General features: G+C 43.9%; 1 protein-coding gene across 6 annotated transcripts in view; it reads left to right on the top strand.

Annotated features, from left to right (window-relative positions):
- ush2a (Usher syndrome 2A (autosomal recessive, mild)) overlaps positions 1–19,469 on the top strand; it is a 1,396,947-nt gene that overhangs the window by 64,131 nt on the left and 1,313,347 nt on the right. The window lies entirely within an intron of this gene.

The following is a 19,469-nucleotide window of genomic DNA, read 5'->3' on the forward strand; positions in this document are numbered from 1 at the left end:
ATTGGCTAGAGTTAAGAAATAATAGAGGTGCCATTACAGTACTAGGTGTATTCTATAGGCCGCCAACTAGTAGGAAAAATATAGAGGAGCAAATTTGCAAGGAAATTACAGAGAGGTGCAAGAACTATTGAGTAGTGATAATGGGGACTTCAATTATCCTAATGTAGATTGGAATAATAATAGTGTAAAGGGTAGAGATGGGGAAGAATTTCTGAAGTGTGTTCAGGAGAACTTTCTTGATCAGTTTGTTTCCGGCCCAACAAGGAAGGAGGCATTGCTGGATCTAGTTCTGGGGAATGAGATGAGTCAAGTGGAGCAAGTGTCAGTAGAGTAACATTTAGGGAGCAGTGATCATAGTATCATAAGGTTTAGATTTATTATGGAAAAGGACAGGGAGCAATCTAGAGTAAAAATACTTAATTGAAAGAAGGCAAATTTCAGTGGGTTGAGAACGGATCTGGCCCGGGTAAATTGGAACCAATGATTGGCAGGCAAAACTGCAATCGAACAATGAGCTGCCTTCAAAGAGGAGATGGTTCGGATATAGTTCAGATACATTTCCACTAGGAGGAAAGGTAGGGCAACTAAAGCCAGAGCTCCCTGGATGACAAAAGAGATAGAGATGAAGCAGAAAAAGAGCGCGCATGACAGAAGTCAGGTTGAGAATACAAGTGAGAATCAGGCTGAATATAGAAAGTTCAGAGGGGAAGTGAAAAAGAAAATAAGAGGGGCAAAGAGAGAGTATGAGAATAAATTGGCTGCTAACATAAAAGGGAATTCAAAAGTCTTCTATAGGCATATATAAATAATAAATGGGTAGTAAGAGGAGGGGTGGGGCCGATTAGGGACCAAAAAGGAGACCTACACATGATGGCAGTGGGCATGGCTGATGTACTAAATGAGTACTTTGCATTTGTCTTCACCAAGGAAGAAGATGCTGCCAAATTCATAACGAAAGAGGAGGTAGTGGAGATACTGGATGAGATAAAAATTGATAAAGAGGAGGTACTAGAAATGCTGTCTGAATTTAAAAGTTGATAAGTCACCACGACCGGATGGGATGCATCCTAGTATGCTGAGGGAGGTTAAGCAGGAAATTGCGGAGGTACTGCTCCTTAGATAACGGGGTGGTGCCAGAGTACAGGAGAATTGCAAATGTTACACCCTTGTTCAAAAAAGGGTGTAAGGATAAACCCAGCAACCACAGGCCAGTCAGCTTAACCTTGGTAGTGGGGAAGCTTTTGGAAACGATAATCAGGGACAAGTTAACAGTCACTTGGACAAGTGTGGATTAATTAAGGAAAGCCAGCATGGATTTGTTAAAGGCAAATTGTGTTTAACTAACTTGATCGAGTTTTTTGATGAGGTAACAGAGAGAGTTGATGAGGGTAATGCAGTTGACGTGGTGTACATGGACTTCCAAAAGGCTTTTGATAAAGTGCCACATAATAGGCTTGCTAGCAAAGTTGAAGCCCATGGAATAAAAGGGACAGTGGCAGCATGGATAGGAAATTGGCTAAGTGACAGGAAACAGAGAGTAGTGATGAATGGTTGTTTTTCGGGCTGGAGGGAGGTACACAGTGGTGTTCCCCAGGGGTCAGTAAGAGGACCAATGGTTTTCTTGATATATATTAATGACTTGGACTTGGGAGTACAGGGCACAATTTCAAAATTTGCAGATGACACAAAACTTGGAAGTATAGTGAACAGTGAGGAGGATAGTGATAGACTTCAAGAAGACATAAATAGGCTGGTGAAATGGGTGGACATGTGGTCGATGAAATTTAAAGCAGAAAAGTACGAAGTGATACATTTTGGTAGGAAGAACGAGGAGAGGCAATATAAACTAAAGGGTACAATCCTAAAGGGGGTGCATGAACAGAGCGACCTGGAGGTATATGTGCACAAATCGTTGAAGTTGACAGGGCAGGTTGAGAAAGCAGTTAAAAAAGCGTACGGGATACTCGACTTCATAAATAGAGGCATAGAGTACAAAAGCAAGGAAGTTATGATGAACCTTTATAAAACACTGGTTCGCCCTCAACTGGAGTATTGTGTCCAATTCTGGGCACCGCAGTTTAGGAAGGATGTGAAGGCCTTAGAGAGGGTGCAGAAAAGATTTACGAGAATGATTCCAGGGATGAGGGACTTCGGTTATGTGGATAGACTAGAGAAGCTGGGGTTGTTCTCCTTAGAGTAGAGAAGGTTGAGAAGAGATTTGATTCAAAATCATGAGGGGTCTAGACAGAGTAGATAGAGAGAAACTGTTCCCATTGGCGGAAGGGTCGAGAACCAGAGGACACAGATTTAAGGTGATTGGCAAATGAACCAAAGGCGACATGAGGAAAAACTTTTTTACTCAGCGAGTGGTTAGGATCTGGAATGCAATGCCTGAAAGAGTGGCGGAGGCAGACTCAATCGTGGCTTTCAAAAGGGAATTGGATAAGTACCTGAAGCAAAAAAATTTGCAGGGCTACGGGAAAAGGGCGGGGGAGTGGGACTAGCTGAAGTGCTTTTGCAGAGAGCCGGCATGGGCTTGACAGGCTGAATGGCCGCCTTCTGTGCTGTAATCATTCTATGATTCTATGGATGAACTTGGTTTGTATTCTCTTGAGTTTAGAAGGTTGAGGGTGATCTACTCGAGTTCTTTAGAATGAAAAAGAGATTTGATAGAATAGACACAGAGAAACGTTTTCCTCTGGTGGAGGAATCTAAAACAAAGGGACATAATCTTAAAATTATAGCTAGGTCATTTTAGTGTGATATCAGGAAGCACTTTTTCACACAAAGGGTAGTAGAAATCTGGAAGTATCTCCCCAAAAGTCTGTAGATGCTTGGTCTATTTAAATTTTTTAAGACTGAGATCGATGGACTTTTGTTTGGTATCAATGGATATGAAGCAAAGGTGGGTAAGTGCAGTTGAGATACAGATCAGCCTGATCTAATTGAATGGTGGAACAGGCTCAAAGGGCTGAATGGCCTACTCATATTCCTATAATTTCCAATTAGTGCCAAACCATAGGAGGTTTTGTGCTGTTGGCTTACATCCATGGGGAACTTGGTTGAGAGTGCTCAAACTTATTTTATTAATGATGTTTAAAAACATCAGGAACAGAAGAATTTTATTCCATTTGTCTGGGCAAATAATTTCTAGAGATAAAAGAACAGCGTATTAGTCCATTTTAATCATTGGAACTACTGTACCGTCGTCTCCTGTAGTATTACCATAGAGTGTTTACGAGCATAAAGAATATGTCTTCATTATTCTCCAAATAACTAGGGAACACTACAATTATGCAATGGCAAGAGTGTCTGTAAAGCTTTTTCCAATCATTTGTAAAAGGATTGAATTAATGGTCTGAACATAAATATGTTTTTAAAATTTCAGCAAGGATACAAAATGCTTTGAAACTATCAAAAATGATTTTGAACCATGGCTTTTTGCCTACCTAGTGCCCACATCTGTATAATGCCTTTTTTCATTTCATCAGATACTTGAACAATATAACTATGCTATAAATGAGATGCACAAGAAAGAAAAGTAGTTGAAATCCTGTATGCACAAGGGTAACATTGACTGAATTATGCTTCAGGGGTTGAAAAGCTGCAAGAATCCCTATTAAAATCTGAATTATCATATCAGTAACTGGAAAATTTGAAATATTCACCAGCCCAGGTAAAAATGTCTTCATAAAATGTTTGATTCTCACAGATCCTTCATGAATGGGTTGATAGACCTTTTTTCATACACTGCATGTTATAAATAAAAAATCCCGTAAGTCTCTCAAGAGCAAAGTCTGTCGTTTTCAATTTATAAAACATGTCTGATGATGTCGTATATGATTATTCATTGAACTAACTTTTTTGTTGGAAAAATACATGGAATTGCAGTTTTAAAGCAATGTTACCATTAATGAGAGTGAGTGTATTCAGTGTCGCTGCTTTTCCTTCAAAAAAAGGCAGATTGTTGATTCTACATGCCATGTTGCTTTGAATGTTGCTATGGTGATAATTGCAGTTTGGATCTTATTCTGCAACTTGCAAAAGGTCATTAATCTGCTAGAAAGCAATTGTCCCTCAATCATACACAATTCTGACGTGCAGATCCCTGTTCCCATCTTAATTGTTTGAAGTTCATTTGTTCCACAAATCTGTTTAATGACTTTCCACAGAACCTATTTTGACAGAAAGTTAATAAAAGAAATATTATGCATGGATCATCATAAAAGCCTTGTATGGGATGGATCAAGTAAAATTGCTCACTGGAAGAGACACTGCTAACCCGTTACAATATAACAGTTTTTTTTTTAAGCCTTCTTTATCTTTAGATAATTTTAATCATGCCTACATGTTTAACTGTTCAGTTTGTTACTTTGCTTTGTCTTGGCATTCATACAGCTGAATGAAAAATGCTTAGTATCACAAATAAATAGGTATTCAATTTCTTTGTATTCAGAACAAAGAAATACTTGGGCCCTTAAACTATGTATAGTTTCAACCTATTAGGGTCCATGTTTATTAACATGATAAGTGGTAGGAGAGTATTTTATCTCAAGAAACATTCCTTGGTTGAGTAATTACATTATAGTGAAGGTGGCTTAATGTGTGCTACTCACATATAGCATTAGAGAAATGGGGTGGGTTGTCCTAAACCAAAACAGAAAATGATGGAAACATTCATCATAAGAACATAAGAAATAGGAGCAGGAGTAGGCCATTCGGTCTCTCGAGCCTGCTCCGCCCTTTAGTAAGAGCATGGCTGATCTTCTACCTCAACTCCACCTACCTGTATTATCCCCATATCCTTTGATTCCCTTAATATCCAAAAATCTATCGATCTCTGTCTTGAATATGCTCAACGACTGAGCCTCCACAGACTCTGGGGTAGAGAATTCCAAAGATTCACCAGCCTCTGAGTGATGAAATTTCTCCTCATCTCAGTCCTAAATGGCCGACCCCTTATTGTGAGACTGTGACCCCTGGTTCTAGACTCCCCAGCTGGGGGGAACATCCTCCCTGCATCTACCCTGTCAAGCCCTGTAAGAATTTTGTATGTTTCAATGAGATCACCTCTCATTCTTCTAACTTGTTCAGTCAGCAATTGTGAGGAGAATAGATAAGTTAACACTTCAGGTGGAGGCACTTCATCAGAACTAGACCCGAAGTACTCTTGGGTCAGGAATTTCCTCATGGCTGCTCCTGCTGCGCTGCCATAAATTCACCAGAAGTGCAACGGAAGAGGTTTCCAGTTGGTGGAGTGGGAAATGCCCAGACTAGGTGTTTTGCCAGAGCTTTGGAAAGTAATGGAACAACTGAGACTGTTTCCACCTGAATAGTTTAAACGTTGCTGACTACCTGGTCAAGTTTCACATCTTGCCATCCGCAGGAAGCCTGGGTACTTTTGATAGTAGAACTGGGATTCAAAACGACATGCTCTGTCCAAAAGCATAGGGTATTAATGAACTGGGACATAAGTCCATCCCAGTCCACACTGGCCTATTTTTCATTCTGCCTAAATAAAGTGCTGCTGCCTATACCTAGCAGAAAACAATGTCTTCTGCCTAGTGAAGCATAGCTTATGCGTGCATTTTTGTTCCAAAAGTTCCAAGAATGCTCACATTGGCTTGTATACTTTGTTGGGAAGATAAAGATGGGTAAGAGCAATTTTTTATGACATCATCTTCTTTTACCACTATTCTTGTATTCGTCTTCCTCGTCCCCTTTTCCCAAGTAAGCCAAAGCCTATATGGACATTCTTATTGCAAAGGGTGAGGAAGCTTACAAAAATGGTTGTATCAAAATCTCTCTGGAAAAGTACCATCACACACATAATGCAGACGTGTTACTGAAAATTAGTCAACACCAAAAAAAAATGATAGCACAAGTACCTGGTGAGAATGTGCCTATATATATATATCTGAAGATTCACTAGAATGATATCAGAATTGACAGATTATAATTATGAAGAAAGGCTTAGAAAATTTGGCTTTTTCACTGGAACTGAGAAGGTCAAAGGGAAATCCAATAGAGGTTTTAAAACATTTTGAAAGATTTTGAGAATGTAAATGGTGACAAATGGTTCCCATTGGTTGGCAAATAAACTTGGGAAGCATAACCTCAAGATTACCACTGAAAGAATGAGTGGAGAAATTTCAAGAACTCTTTTCACACATAGAATGATTAAAAGATGGAATACTTCAAGTGGCTATTGACATAAATACTATAACATCATTTAAAATGGAATTTGATAAGTATTTGAAAAAATATATAAAAGGGCTGGGCGATAACATTAGAGAAGAAAGCTCCAGTTAAGCAGCTAGCCTTGCCACAGGCATGATGGTCAAATGGCCTTGTTCTGTGCCATAAGTTCTATGATTCAGCATGAAGAATGCTCACAAAATGTAAGCTCTTATTGGCATAGTGGGGCATTGTTTGACTGTGTTATATTAGCTTACATCATAAATACATTGAAATAAAGAAATGGCAAAGTGATTCAGATACTTGCTTTATGTTAATGCGTTTTGGAATTCAAATATTTGAACTGGTCAAATATTACAAGATAAGGCTTACCTACTCTCACTTGGGGTGCAACGTGTAGCAATGAAAAACAGACTGCCTGTTGTATGGAGTTATGCTTTGTGTATCAGAAAACAAGGAACAGTGTTGATCCAAAGGTTGTTTCTTAGATTTGAGCAAGAGATGAGATAAAATTAAAAGCCAAGTTGCCCAGTGTCACATTCATGCTCCAGGTAGCAACTGGTTAGAGAGGCATTGGGAAGGGCCTGGGAGCAAGCCGCCTGCCCTCAGGAGGAAAATGGTGTGTTATGCAGGTGAACATGAAGTGGGAAAGAAAATAAATAAGTGGAAGGATATTTTTAATTTTATTTAGAGAACCATGGAAGAGGGACAGATGAAAAAAAAGGATAAAGAGGAGGTTGGAGTCAAAGGGGGAAATATTCGGTAGGTTAGCACCTCCTGTTAGCTCCTGCGGAGGGCGGTAATGGGGCACTGATGCAGTAGGGCCGGGGCGAGGCAAATCTAGCGCCGCACGGCAAATCCGCCCCCACCGTTGCACCGCTGGTACGAGGTACCGCCGGGGACTTCAACGCCATGCAGATCATGACATCAGTGAGCGTGCAATGTTCACTGGGCGCCCGATTTGGTAAATTCATTGTCACCACTTACCTTTGCGTCTCAACCAGATAGCGACAGGGAGAGGAGGCTGCAGGAAGCCAGCTCCAGCGACATTATTCAAAGGCATCAACATTAATCACTTGCAGCTGTCAGGGCAGGTTAGCTTCAGTGGTTTCTTGTCAGTTTCACCCAGTGGAGCAGTTTGTATGAGTAATTTCAAGCTTTTTTATCAGCAGTCTTCTGGCAAGTGCAAAGTGGCTACATTTATTGTTCAGAGATTCAAACTGCTACACTTGGCAACATTAATGGGGGCTGTATTGGCATGCCACCTCGCCCTCCAGGATCTACGGCAGAGGGAGCGTAGGCAGCCAGAATTACGGGAACATGTGCGCAGAGGAATGTGGAGGGATATCAGGGCTCTCACCAGGAGGCCTTACCCTCAGAGGATATTCCAACAGCACTTCTCCTACCTTCAGTTAAGCGAGGAGCAGTGTATTAGACAGCTCCGCATCACCAAGGTGGTGGTCACAGAACTCTGCCACCTCCTCCAAACAGATCTGCAGCCCCACAGCAGGATGACTTAAACCCCAGATCCTTTTTGCTCACCACATGCCCATCATACCGTCCCTGTGTCATGCCCTATCACAGCGTCCTCCTGGGCGCAAAGGTGAAATGAGAGAGACCACAAAATATTGCAAACTCCATTAATAAATTGATGCATAAACATCTCACACATATCACATTCATTCTAATAACTAATGACCCTTGTGCCTGCCATAGTTGAATAGCTGTCATTGTGTGCAAGGTGTGAGATGTGGGTGTGAGTGTTGGTAGGTAGAGATTGTTGGTGGGTGAGTGCTGGGGGCCTGGTGCTTTGGGCAGTGTAAGAAGCTTGTGGTACAGATCGTGGTATGTAGCATTTGTTGAAGCATTCAATCACCCTGACCACCTGACTGAGGTGGATCTGCCATGAGCACACTTGCTTCACTCCTCCGGCTCCTCTTTGTGCTTCTCCTTGCTGAGGCAGCTGCACAGCCAGCAATGCTGAGAAGGAGGTGCTGCAGTATCAAGGAACCTCCCCTTTAAGTATTGGGAAAAGCCTGTGGCAATGATGAGTTGAGATTAGACTGCACCCAATATTGGTCCACCCTTTGAGTGTAATGCCACTGAGCTAGGCCTTTAAGACTTGATTTAGCACCTCAATCATTTCTTTGAGAAGTGAGAATGAATTTTGCATGCAGTCTAAAGCATTAGCGCCTGGCACTAATGCTCAAACTTTTCTAAAGAGATCGGCCATTCCTGGGCTATAATGAATTTCTAGCCCAAATATTCTAATACAGTACAACAGATTAGGAAAAAAATGAATAAATTCAAATTTGATCTGTAAAGCAGCAGTAAATTACTACAGAACCAGATGCGCAAATTAGTAGGCCACCAAGAACTAGATAACTATTGTCAGTATATCAAGAGGGATTCAGATGCACACCAGCAATAAGGTGCCAATAATCCACCAAGAAGACTTCTACCTCTGAGACCTGAAAAGGCCATTGCTGACAGACGAAATATTACAACAGCAATGAATTCCCATTTACTTAACTATTGACTCATCTGACATGTTAGAGAATATTTAAGATCCTTGACTATTGAAAGGATAGTGGTGGACGGGGAGGTGATGGGAAGCAACGTTTCTCAAGCAAACTTATCAAAAATAAGACATTAATATGTTAATTTTTCCTTACCTTTCTAAGATCCCAAATTTGGGAGGAGAGGATACATTCCTCAAAACGGCTTTATACATACTAATGGGAATTAAGTCAAATTATATTGTACTGCATTCCACATTTTTGCCTCTAAGAAATGAAATCAGGCTTGTAAAAATTCTGATGCTACATTGTCCATTGTCTTGGAAATGCATGGTAAGTAAACTGCCAGAAAATTGGAACCATTCTCACAGTAGACTGCCAAAATAATCAGTAGGTCAATATCTTGGATGCAGAACAATAGATTGCTAGAAGTTTGAATGCATTTCATCAGATATTGGGATGCACATTTGGAATGTAGGAACATAGGAATTGTTAGATGAAAAAAGATCAAGTTCCATCTAATTTGGCTTCTACCATCCTGGTAGTCACATGATACAACAATGGAGTTGTTGACTAATCATAGCAATCAATCGCTATCGATTAGTTTGCAACGGACCCAGACATGAGGCGAGGAAAACTACATTAATGGAAAGCTTTGGGAACCATAGGTCCAAAGTCACCTGTTACTCCCAAACACTTACTATATATCTTGCCTCAAATTACACATATACTGTATCTCAAATAATAGGCTGTAATTGCGGCCCCTATGGGTGCGTACGATGTGTGTATGTGCCCGTAGGGGCCACGCAAGTTCTGGGTTTAGGCATGCGAAGCACATGTGCTACAACCCGGAACTTGCGATCTGTCAAGAATCTTCTTGACAGATCACATGCATCCCCAGGAGAAGGGCCTCCGCGGGCGGAGCGCTGTGCTATTTGCGCTATTCTTACGCCAGAGTAAGAGTTTTAAAAACCATAAAAATAAATGTTTTCATTCATTTAAATATTAAAACACATGTACAATAAGGTAAGTTTATTTTTAGACCAATTTTCAAAAATGTATAATGTATTTTAATTAATTTTAAATATGTAATTTTTTTATTATTTATTTGTTATGTTAAATCTATTTTTAATGTCATCCCCATTCATGCTTATGGAGGTTCTGTTCAAATAGAACCTCCATAATTATGAATGGGGATCCCCTTCTTTGATTCGTTGGGCTGGCCCATGTGATCCCAGGGGTGCTTATGAACTGCATGTGGGCCTCTATGCAGGCCTACGCATAGAGGCCCAGGAGCACAAGTGTCCGAACTTCCGGGACCATCAGGTAAGTTTGTAGATTTTTTGCAGGTCAGTGGCATCCGTCCGCGGGAAGCCTCCGACAGCAATTCAGCCCCATTATTTTCTAAAACAAATCTGTCTAATTTGCATTTGAATGAATCAATGCAATCTGCTTCCACCATCTCCTCAAGGAGCCTATTCCTTAGATTGACCAATCACTCACTAAAATAATGGCCCCGATATTTACAGGGCGGGAACGGGGCTGCGCGGAAGCGGAGGGGGGACCCAGAAATACTGGGGACGCGGAGGTCCTGCCGAATTTAATGGCAGGACCATTGCAGGCGGAGTGTTGCGTTATTTGCCCAACATCTGTGTTAGATCCGTGTATCTTAATGTGGTGTCCTTCAATAATCAGACAAAGACTGCAGGGAACGATCAACAGGTGTTTACTGAATGAGGGTTCAAACTGCAACTGACTGTACAGAGCACCACTCAGGGTTTATATACAGGTGTGGTCACTGCCGGTACTACAGGATACAGGAGCTGTAAAAAGTAGTTCTCCCCCTTAAAGGTACATTACAATTCCTCCCCTTTTAGATTAACAGTACCATAACACTCATTTAACAATTGAATATCAAACGAATTACAATTAACACTTTTAACATGCAACATTAACTGGAAATAGTCTATTTATAAATTCAGTCTTTGGGGAGGCTTCCTGATTCTTTCTGGATAACGCCTTTCCCGAGTGTCTCGCTCTTGGTGCGGAGTCGATTCTAACACCCTGTCGTCAGTTGATTCATCAGCTTCCAATGCTATTGTTTCTGAGGTAGATGCGACCTGTACATCGGGTTCCTCACCAGGTACGTATGGCCGAGACATGGGGTTGACTCGTTCCTGTGACTCTAGGATCTGGTCAGCATGGCATCTCACAATGTTCTCCCCAACATCCACTGTGTACATTAGTGGCCCCTGCCATGTGCATATCGTTCCTGGTTGCCATTTCTCTGTTCGGTAGTCGCGGGCCAAGACTGGTTGCCCTACATTGAAGCTCCTTGTCGGCTTCTCATTGATGTGCTGGAATTGCTTATTCTCAACATCTCTTCGTACATTTGGTCTGAGCAAATCCAGACGAGATCTCAACCTTCGGTTAAAGAACATCATGGCCGGGGTCTGGTTGGTGACTGCATGTGTCGCATTTCTGTAGGCTAACAGGAAATTGTCCACCTTATGCTGCAGTGGAATGTCGTCATCGCACATGGCCTTTACTGCTTTTTTAAGGTTTGTACGAACCTCTCAGCCAATCCATTTGTGGCTGGATGATATGGGGCGGATGTGTAATGCCTTACCCCATTCTGCACACTGACAGCTGTTCTCTTCTTGTCGAGAATGCTGGCAACAGTGAGTCGCCATGTGCTGGCCATCCCTTCACCGTCAAATCATATACCCGAGACAGTGTCGGGTCATTTCGGGTTTCCTTTTCGATACAAGCGTTAGTTACCGGTAGGTATTCAACTATAGTCGAATGGAATATTTCGACAGGATCCACTGCTGGTGCTTCCTCCGCAGTAGGCAGTGGCAGGCGTGATAGCCCATCAACGTTTCCATGCTGTTTCGTGCCCTTACACTCGATTTCATATTGGTGCGCCCCTAGAAAAAGGGACCATCTTTGTAGCCATTGAGCAGTCATCATCGGAACGCCCTTCTTTGGATTAAAGATGGAGACAAGTAGTTGGTGGTCAGTCAGCAAGGTGAACTTCTGCCCGTGCAGATAGTGATTGAACTTTTTCACTCCCCACACTAGGCTGAGGGCCTCCCTGTCAATCTGGGCGTAGTTACGCTCGGCTGAGGTTAGTGACCGAGACGCAAAGGCTACTGGCCTCTCCGAGCCGTTCGGGAATTTGTGCGACAGCACCGCTTCAATGCCATAGGGTGATGCATCACATGCCAACCGAATTGGTAGTGCTGGGTTGAAATGAGCCAACACCTCTTTCGATGTGATCAATGCTTTGCTCTTCTGGAAAGCTCGTTTACATTCGTCACTCCACTTCCATGGTACCCCCGTTTGCAGTAGGGTGTTCAGTGGGTGTAGTACGGTAGACAAATTCGGCAAGAACTTATGGTAGTAGTTCACCAGCCCGAGGAACGACCTCAGTTGTGACACATTTTCCGGTGCTGGAGCCTTGACTACTGCCTCAATCTTTTCAGGGGACTTATCAATAACGTGGCCACAATACGAGATCTGCTCCTGGAAAAACTCGCATTTGTGGCGATTAGCTCGGAGCCCGTATTCCTTCAATCTAGTGAGCACCTGCTCCAGGTTGGCGAGGTGATCACTGTCATTTTCGCCCGTGACCAGGATGTCGTCCAAATAACACTGGGTCCCTGGAATCCCTTGCAGGACTTGTTCCATTGCCCTTTGCCAAAAAGCCGGAGCTCATGCTACCCCGAACACCAGCCGGTTGTATTGGTAGAGACCTTTATGAGTGTTGATCGTGAGGTACTGTTTCGAGGCTTCTTCTACCTCCATTTGCAGGTACGCCTGGGCCAGATCAATCTTAGTGAAGCGTTTCCCTCCAGATAGCGAGGCGAAAATATCTTCAATCCGCGGAAGCGGATATTGTACAGTGTGAAAGATTGGGTTCACTGTCACCTTAAAGTCCCCACAGGTGCGAACCTTCTTTGGTTCCCCAGGCATATTACTCAACGACCTCTTCATTACAGGAATGATGGGTGTAGCCCACTCGCTGCAGTCCACTTTGGACAGTACTCCTGAACGTTCCAAACCTTCCAGCTCTGCTTCGACGGCTGGGCGGATCGCATAAGGTTCCGGTCTGGCCTTAAAAAACTTTGGGCTTGCATTTTCCTCTATTTTGATCGTCGCTGTTATGCCTTTTAGTGTTCTGAGTCCCTGCTGGAACACTTCTTGTGCATCAGTTAGCATTTTTGACAGTCGTCCAGGTGTGACGTCATCATCCTTTTTGGCATCTACAGTCAGTGCTTGTATGGAATGCCAATCTAGCTGTATCTTCCAGATCCATTCACGTCCTAGTAGTGGTGGTCCTCCATCTGGCAATACATATAGGTCCATTTTTGGTGTTTCCTTGCCGTTATATATAACGTTCACCCTTATTTTTCCTTTGGGGTAGACTTTTTGCCCCGTGTACGTCTTCAAGACAATCTTTGTATCTCTCAAGGGTATATGTGAGAATAGCCGCTTGTAGTCCCTTCGGTTTATGACTGTTGGGGCTGATCCTGTGTCCAATTCCATTTTCACTTGGACTCCTGCTATCTTGAGCGTGACCCAGATAGTTTGGTGATCCTCCGTTTTGATCACATTATGTAGTTTCAGACAACCCAGCTCCTTGCTTCCGGAGTCTGTATCACTCTTCTGTTCATCTGAACTACTCTCCGTCACCTTATGTACCTTCTTGTACTTCTCCTGTGGAGATTTCTTGCTGCTGGTTTTCTTTCCCGACCTGCAGACTCTTGCTATGTGTCCTACTTTTCCACACTGTCTGCACACTTTGTCCTTGAACCAGCAATCATTATGGTCGTGTGTTGTGCTGCCGCAGCGATAGCACTTCACTGTTCCGTATGACATTTCATTTGTGCCATATTCTTGCGGTCTCCGTTGTATCTCTGCAGCGCCCCGTGCGGCTGCTTCGTGTGATACTGCCATCCTGAAAGCGTAAGATCCTTTTCTGATAGAAGCCGTTTCTGAGTTCCTTCACTTTGAAGCCCACACACAAACTTGTCCCTTAAAGTATCTGCTAGTCCCGTTCCAAACTGGCAGTGTTTCGATAGCTTGCGCAGTTCCGTTAAATACTCAGCATTACTTTCATCTTTATGCTGGTTCCTTTTGTGAAACTTAAATCATTCTGCTATCAGCAGCGGTGTGGGGTTTAAGTGGTCCTGTAGGATTGACACTATGTTTTCAAAACCCTTTCCTACTGGCTTCTCTGGGGTTACTAGGTTTCGTAGTAAGCCATACATTTTTGCACCCATTGAATTCAACAATACCAGTGCTTTCTTGTCATCTGGCACTTCATTCGCCTTGCAGTATACTTCTATGCGTTCGACATATGTCGTCCAATCTTCGACTTCATTGTTGAACGCTGTGATACTGCCACTCTTCGGCATTTGGGTGTGGTTAGACTGGCTTAAAATGGCGTCTCCCGCGCTTTCCTTTCTTCCCCGCTGCGGCTTAAAATGGCGTCTCCCGCCCTTTCCTTACTTCCCCGCAGCGGCTTAAAATGGCGTCTCCCGCGCTGCTGCCAACGCCGCTCTCGGCGGTGCTCCTGGCAAATGGCAACGCCCTGTGGGACTCGTGCGCTGCTCCTGCGCTGCTGCCAATGCCGTTCTCTGCGGTCCTCGTGGCAATGGCAGCGCCTCGCGTTTTCCTGCGCGCCTCTCTCCCCTGTTGACGCTGCTCGGCCCCTGAACACTGGCTGTGCTCTGCTCTCTCTCGCCTCTCTCCCCCGTTGACGCCACTCGGTCCCGAACACCGGCTGCACTCTGCTCTCTCTCGTTGACGCTGCTCGGCCCTTGAACACCGGCTGCGCCCCGTGCGCTCTGCCCTCTCTCTCTTCCCCGTCGACGCTGCTCGGCCCTTTCTGTGCCGCTCGGTCGGCTCTAGCCGCCGCTGTCCGGGTAAGGTCTGCGCAGCACCTGTTGCCAGCCCGTTTCGCTGGACCACTGTGGCTGGAAGGCCAAGCCAGGCTCTCGACAGCCTCCCCTGCGATGCCTGTGCTTCTGGACTCGACCTCCTTCCACTGTTCTCCAGGAGCGAATCCCTGGGAGGTGATGCAGAGATGCAGGTAGGTTCGAATCTTCTCGTCGCCAATGTTAGATCCGGGTATCTTGATGTGGTGTCCTTCAATAATCAGACAAAGACTGCAGGGAACGATCAACAGGTGTTTACTAAATGAGGGTTCAAACTGCAACTGACTGTACAGAGCACCACTCAGGGCTTATATACAGGTGTGGTCACTGCCAGTACTACAGGATACAGGAGCTGTAAAAAGTAGTTCTCCCCCTTAAAGGTACATACATTACAATCTGCCCAGCGAATGCCCGTGATATTCTTATGCCTGGTAAAATCAGGCGTAAGGCCTGCTTTTACCAATGTAAGAGTTTCAACATTTTCTTCTCCCGTTTCCTGCCCAGCAACAAAACAGATTGACAGACTGGCTGGCTGTTGGCTGGGAAAGCCCAGCAATCGGGAGGGAGGGCGGGAAAGAACAGAGATTGGGATCGGGGCTTAGTATAGGGGCGGTGCTGTCTGAGTCCCGGCAATGGTGAGACAGGGAGGGAAAGATCGGGAGTTAGGTGGGGGTCGGCCAATCACTGCAGTGAGGAGAGGCTGCGATTGGCAGAAGGGAGGCTGAAGGTTTGCTTGAAAGACCAGGGGAACACTCCTGCTCCTCCCCAACCACAGGGAGTGCTCTGAAAAGCACTTAGCTTTTGTTCATGTCTCCATTTCGCTGCCGGGTTTCTGGAGCCCTGGGAAACCCGGCCAGCAGCTGTTAAATTTAAATCAGGCTAACAACTGCACTGTGGGAGTCCGATTTAAATATGCTAATGAAGTGTCCCACCTCTTCAAGACGAGACACACGCACGCCACGCAACTGGGATGTGTTCGCCCGATTTTTAATTTTTATCCCCCGACCCTCTCCTGTATGTCGTGGGGAGGTTAATATCGGCTCCAATGTTTCCGTTGACTCATTTTGAATTTACCCAGTAAATTGGAATTTACATAGGCCGAGACCTCTGGTTCTTCTGTTCTGGACAAGTGAAACAGCTTGTCATAGTCTCATCCCTTTAGAATCCTAAAAACAGTAATCATATCACTTCTCGACCATCTCCTTTCCACAGAGAACATGCCTAATTTACATAATTGTTCTTCATAATCCAATCCCCTCAATCATTGTGGTTGCTTTCCTCTGTACCCTTTCAATAGCTACAATATCATTGTCATACTGTGGCGACCAGAACTGTACACAGTATTCAAAGTGCATTCACACAATGATTTATAAAGTAGCATGACTACCTCACTATTTTGTCTCAATATTGACCTTTTAATACATCGCAACATCTGATGTGCTTTACTCACTGATACCGAGCATTGTTGCGATAGCTTCAACTTATTGTCAATCTTGCAATTCCCTTGCACATTATTTACATTTAAATAATAGTCCCTTCCTCGATTTTTTGCCCTCATGTGAAGCATTTTGCATTTTTCTACATTGAATTGCCTCTGCCAATGCCCAAGTATATTGAAATCCTCCTGTAGTTTATGCTGTTCAGCTTTGGAGTCTAACACTATCACTAGCTTTGTATCATCTGCAAATGTAGCCATTGTGCTTGTGACTCCTAGCTTCAGATCATTTTTTTTATTCGTTCATGGGATCTGGCGTTGCTGGCAAGGCCAGCATTTATTGCCCATCCCTAATTGCCCTGGAGAAGGTGGTGGTGAGCCGTCTTCTTGAACTGCTGCAGTCCGTGTGGTGAAGGTACTCACACAGTGCTGTTAGGGAGAGAGTTCCAGGATTTGGACCCAGTGACGATGAAGGAATGATGATATACTTCCAAGTCAGGGTTGTTAGAAACTAGGGGTGCCTAATAATGTATATGGCCACATGAATAATACTGTGTTTAAATGATAAGTTTTGTTTTCCTGGAAAGCTTGCATTAGAATTTGATAGTAGCCATGGTATGGAGATGCCGGTGTTGGACTGGGGTGGACAAATGTAAGAAATCACACAACACCAGACGAAGGAGCAGCGCTCCGAAAGCTTGTGATTTCAAATAAAGCTGTTGGACTATAACCTGGTGTTGTGTGATTTCTTACATTAGAATTTGAGACAGTTTTTTTAATCAGTTAGATTAGGTAAAACATAAACATTCCACACGGGGGCCCATAGGATGGCCCTGCCAGGCTAGTTATCTGTTGTTTATAAGTTAGGGTTTTGACTTTATTAATGTATCTTTAATTTGGCCAGTGAAGGCCCAACCTATGTTACTTCCATTATTACTAATAACCATATTATAATCTCTGCAGATAGAATTTGGAGTTTGTTTAGCAGAACTGCTTGTGAAGATAATTAAAAGTTAATTAGGAAAAGACATAGAATGAAAGGAATTTGAGGATTCTAAGGTATCCATCTTAGAATGTGCCATTTGCTAGATGAAGGTGAGATAGCGACTGGCTAATGTGGGACAGCTCTGGCTGGGGCCATGATTAAGAGGGACATGGCCGGGCCTTGTACTGGCTGGGTTAAGGAGGATAGAGTCAAGAGAGATAAGTTGGATTCCAATGGAGGAACCTTCAAAATGTAAAAACAAGAAAGATAAATTGGAGGAGATAATGAGACCCTCTTTTGGGGAGGGATTTCATCCAAGAACCAAGAAAAAGAACTTGAGCTGTCATTGGTTGATGACGTTTTAGAGGAAACTCTATAGGTTAAATGGTCTTGTCAATAACTTGGCCTCAGGCCTACCCCTAAAAAGAGAATACAAAGTGACACCCCAACGGCTTGCCCACACAGACGGTGGAGGAGAGAGTCGAACAGAAGTTGCAAAGAGAAGTTGGGCTGGTCAAATGCTCTTTAGAGAGTGATCCCATGCTCATCATCGGAGGTTCTAGAGTGAAAGAGAGAGAGAGAGAGAGGCCAGAAGCCAGAGAACTGTTCACGCATGCCAGCCGCCTGTCCGATCGGGTCCAGTACCAGCTGCTTGTCACGGTCGTATGTTTTTGCTGTATTACTAGTGTGTTATATTCCGTCCTAAACTCCGATTAAACACAATATACCCACCATATTGGTTTGCACTCGATCCTATTTACCAGAGATACCTGAATCTCTACAGGATGGTGTGTGACTTGGAGGGGAACTTGGAGGTGGTGGTGTTCCCATGCGCCTGCTGCCCTTGTCCTTCTAGGTGGAAGAGGTCGATGGTCCGGGAGGTGCTGCCGAAGAAGCCTTAGTGAGTTGCTGCAGTACATCTTGTAGATGGTAAACACTGCAGCCATGGTGTGCCGGTGGTGGAGGGAGTGAATGTTTAAAGTCGTGGATGGGGTGCCAATCAAGTGGGCTGCTTTGCCCTGGATGGTGTCAAGCTTCTTGAGTGTTGTTGGAGCTGCACTCATCCAGGCAAGTGGAGAGTATTCCATCACACTCCTTACTTGTGCCTTGTAGATGGCGGAAAGGCTTTTGGGGAGTCGGGAGGTGAGACACTCGCCGCAGAATACCTAGCCTCTGACCTGCTCTTGTTGCCACAGTATTTATGTGGCTGGTCCAGTTAAGTTTCTGGTTTCTGGTCAATGGTGACCCACAGGATGTTGATGGTGGGGGATTTGGCGATGGTAATGCCATTGAATGTGAAGGGGCGGTGGTTAGACTCTCACTTATTGGAGATAGTCATTGCCTCGCACTTGTGTGGCATGAGTATTACCTGCCACTTATCAGCCCAAGCCTGAATGCCATCTAGGTCTTGTTGCATACGGGCATGGACTGCTTCATTATCTGAGGAGTTGCTAGTGGCACTGAACACTGTGCACTCATCAGTGAACATCCCCATTTCTGACCTTATGTTGGAGGGAAGGTCATTGATGAAGCAGATGAAGATGGTTGAGCCTAGGACACTGTCCTGAGGAACTCCTGCAACGATGTCCTGGGGTTGTGATGATTGACCTCCAACCACCTTCCTTTGTGCTAGGTATGACTCCAGCCACTGGAGAGTTTTCCCCCCCGATTCCCATTTACTTCAGTTTTACTAGGACTCCTTGATGCCACACTCGGTCAAATGCTGCCTTGATGTTATGAAGATATTAAACAAAAGAGGTCCCAAAATAGACCTCTGTGGGACTCCACTGGTAATATTTTCCCAGGCTGATGACAATTCATGTACCACTACCCTCTGGGTTCTATCAGTTAACCAATTACATATCCATTGTATAACATTTCTACTGATCTTTATTTTCAGTACCAGCCGTTCCAGAGGAACTGTGTCAAAGGTCTTGTTGCATGCGGGCATGGACGGCTTCATTATCTCAGGAGTTGTGAATGGCACTGAACACTAAAATCCAAGTACACCACATTAATTGCCTTACCCCTAACAAGCTCCATTGTTACACCCTCAAATAAAACCAATAAGTTAGATTGGCAAGGTCTCTCCTTCATGAAACCATATTGGCTATCTTTTATGATTTTATTTCTATTCAAATGCTCCATGATCTTATCTTTAATAAAGGTTTCTATAAATGTACCTACAATGGATGTCAAACTCACTGGTCTGTAGTTTACTGGTTTACTTTTGCTACCTTTTTAAAAAATAGGAGTAACACCTGCCTTTCTTCAGTCCCCAGGCATCTCTTCAGTATTCAGTGATTTCTGGAAGATTTGTACCAGAGTTCCTGCAATTTCCTCACTTATTTCTTTAAGGATCCTTGGATGCATCTTATCTGGCCCCT

The sequence above is a fragment of the Somniosus microcephalus genome, chromosome 3 (genome assembly GCF_052327205.1).
Source record: "Somniosus microcephalus isolate GS21.2 chromosome 3, FLI_Smic_1.0, whole genome shotgun sequence".
Lineage (NCBI taxonomy): Eukaryota > Metazoa > Chordata > Chondrichthyes > Squaliformes > Somniosidae > Somniosus > Somniosus microcephalus.